Genomic DNA, 3,600 nt, shown 5'->3' on the forward strand with positions numbered 1-3,600 from the left:
CCAAATGATCTAGGTTCTAATTCTAGTTCTGGGATTTACTAGTCTTCTGAACTTGGGAACGTCATTCAACTTTCCCTGCTTCATTTCCTTTAGCTCTAAAATGAGAATGATATCAATATTATAAGGTTGTAAGAATTAAATGAGATATTGTAGGGGTTCTTAACTGTTTATTGCCATGGACCCCTTTGGTGCAATTGAAAATAACATTTTTGGGCGCCTGGGTGGCTCAGATGGTTAAATGTCTGCCTTCAGCTCAGGTCATGATCCCAGGGTCCTGGGATCGAGTCCCACATCGGGCTCCCTGCTCCTTGGGAGCCTGCTTCTCCCTCTGCCTCATTCTCTCTCTTTCTCTGTCTCTCATGAATAAATAAATAAAATCTTTAAAAAAAAAAGAAAATAACATTTTTTTTCAATCTATAAAATAAAATATATAGAATCATAAAGAAGCCAACCAATCATTTTGAAATAAAGTCATCAAATTATTAAAGATCATGTGACATAGTAGTATACATGAGTCTCTACACATTAAATAACAAGATCTGATGCTGAATCTAATAATTCATAATTTCAATGTAGTGATGAGCATAAACACGTATTTCAGGATATATGTTGTAAGTGCAATGTGTGATGAAAATATTTGTGATTTCTTTTGAAGGAAATGCTAAATTTCTATTGAAAGAAGTGCTAAATTTCAGTTAAAGCTTATTGAAAATACATAATTTTTCCCATTTAAATTTATGAATTCCTGAATTTTACTGGACTCCAAATTGAGAACACTTGTATTAGAGGGTTTAGCCACAATATCTTATAGATTGGGGGTTTACGGCATACTTGTTACAATTGTTACCATCATCATCACCACTGTCATTATTACAGAAGGGAGGAATATATATTTGGAATTCTTAATTTAGCAATAATGTTTTAAGGTTCTTAGGAGATACTAAAAAATAAAGTTGAATATTTGCTAACAATATGGGATAAAACATGACAGTATCAACTTTTTTAAATCTTTAAATTCAAGTTAGTTAACATATAGTATGAGGTATTGGTTTCAGGACTATAATTCAGTGATTCATCCCTTAATATAACACCCAGTGCTCATCCCAACAAGTGCCCTCCTTAATACCAATCACTCATTTAGCCTGTCTCCTCCACCCACTTCCCCTCCAGCAACCCTCAGTTTGTTCTCTTACCTGTAGAGTCTCTTATGGTTTGCCTCCCTCTCTGTTTTTATCTTTTTTTATTAGAAACTCTACACAAGAATATTTTCTTAAAACCAAAATACCAAAGTTAACAAATATCAACAATTAGATGACCTGCTATATCTAAAGTGTTTTTCACTTATATCTGTTCTTCAGTTTTTTTTTTTCAGTGATAATCCTAATATGTTCTTGTTCCCATCTCATCAGTAATCTCCACATTTTGTCACACTGAATAGATAAATAATGTGGTTTTAAAAACCACTGAAAGTTATACAAACCTAATCTTGAGAGACTAGCCCCCAACAAGAGTAATATTGCCTGATTTAACAGCTTAGATTAGTTTTGCCTGTTTTTATGCTTTTAGAAACACACCATACCTTTGAGTCTGGCTTAATTCAATCAACATTATGTTTCTGAGTTGCATCCATACTAATTCATGTAGTTGAAGTTATTAGTTGCTGAATAGCATTCCATTGTGTGACCATTCCACTATTTGTCCATTTTTCTTTATAGGCATTTAGATATTTTCCAGTTTGTGGCCATTAAGAATGAATATAACAGTTCTGGGTCTTAGCTGAACATGTGAATGATTACTGCTTGGCATTTACCCATAAGTGGGATTATTGGGTCTAATTGTATAAGCTAACAAACAGGATGGAATTATCAAATCAGACCCGCATAAGTCACAGAGATCTTATCCTTTAGCAAACTTTATTAAATAATTTCAATTTGAAGGCAATAGACAATTTCAGGAAGAGCAGAGAGAGGCATCAAAGTTTCCTAGGACCTGTCTTTTTCTGTCCAACATGTGGCTCAGAATAATAGATAAAATCTCTATGCTACATCTGCAAAGTCACTTCACACAGCAGGAGCATTTAAATTATGAAGCCAGAGAGCTGTGTAGCTTAGGTAAAACCCTCCAGAGGGCCATTTCTCATATACCCTGGGTTCTTTTGCTATAGATAATCCTTAACTAAGACATCCTGACAAGGGCATTTCAGAGATAAGGTCACTTCTTCCTAGCAAATATCATTAGTCTATTTATCCACAAGTCCATTTATGAAGAAGATTAGATTGGATGACCCCAAGAGCCTTTCTCTCAAGGACTTTTCCTTAGTGTAGTGATTGGATCAAAACCCAGTTGTTTTAACTCCTTCTTCTCAACTTGGGCCTTAACAGATACTGCCAGTTTAACAAATTAGTTGTACTAATTAATCTTGTAAAGTAGTATATGAGCATTCTGATTGTTCTACATTCTCACGAACATTTATTTTCCATTGTTGTTGGTTTGTTTTCCTTTTCATGATTACGGTAGTGAAACTTGTTTGTGGTTTTCACTTGCATTTCTGTGATGAGTGGTGAAGTTGAACTTTTCTTATCTTCATTGGCTTTTTGGATATCTTCTTTTGTAAAGTGTTCAGCAATTTTTGCCCATTTTGTACTGGATTTGTGTGCTCTTTTCCTGTTGATCTATAGGAACTCTTTATATATTCAAGGTAGTTTTTTTTAAAACATTCATCACCATACACAGTTACAGGATTAATTTTTTTTTTTTTTTGTGATGAGACCTTTTAAGATTTACTCTCTTAGCAACTTTCAAAACTATGGAATGTGTTATGAAGCTGTATGTCATCCTTGCACAGGAGTCATGCCCGTCTTCTCTGTATCATTCTGATTTTAGTGTATGTGCAGCCAAAATGAGTATGAGAATAGATTTTTTAAAGATATACTATTATTAATATATTTTCCCATTTCATGTGCTGCTTTATACTCTTATTAGTAATTTTTTGATGAATACAAGTTCTTGCTTTTATTGTCCAGTTTTCCATGCCTTTTTAAATCTAAAGCTAATTAATAATGACCTTCCAAATTTCTTCATCCATTAGTCCTACTTAGGGAAATGAAGGACCCCAGGAAGCCTGAATGAAAATGATGCCTTAGAAGGGAAGGAAGAGGAGAACCATAAATGATTTAATGCCACTTTGGTCATTTCACACAACCACATAACTTACATTGTCACATCTTATGTTCTGAATGGTTGGTCTCGCTGCCTTCGACAGTTTTGGTAATCAAAGATTTGAGAACTTGTGGCTTTTTGTGGCTCAGCAGTATCTATTTGCTACTTTTGGTTCCAAATATATTGCCTAATCCCTACTTTCCATATCAGAAAAATAGAAATTGTGTGTGTGTATACTCTACCCAGTACTATAACCAAATACATTCCATATCTGCTTTTATTCCCTAGATACAAAGAATTTTTTTTTTTTTTTAGGTTTCAGAGAAAAATGGACTTCCTCACCAAGTCTTCAGCCCCTTCTTAATGGTTCACTTGTTTGAACAGAGCAATTGTAAGAAATTTGTCTATAGTTCTTAATTCTAAATATGTAACTGTGTTATT

At 33.9% G+C, this 3,600-nt stretch overlaps 1 non-coding gene across 1 annotated transcript; it reads right to left on the bottom strand.

Moving 5' to 3' along the window:
* Positions 1 to 2,800: 2,800 nt before the first annotated feature.
* LOC114204691 (U6 spliceosomal RNA) lies at positions 2,801 to 2,907 on the bottom strand. The gene has a single exon (XR_003608219.1). It is a non-coding gene; the product is annotated as a U6 spliceosomal RNA (small nuclear RNA).
* Positions 2,908 to 3,600: the final 693 nt, after the last annotated feature.

This window comes from Eumetopias jubatus, unplaced genomic scaffold, assembly GCF_037043125.1.
Source record: "Eumetopias jubatus isolate StellerSeaLion01/CBP00866 unplaced genomic scaffold, mEumJub1_p1.0 scaffold_6, whole genome shotgun sequence".
Taxonomy (NCBI): Eukaryota; Metazoa; Chordata; class Mammalia; order Carnivora; family Otariidae; genus Eumetopias; species Eumetopias jubatus.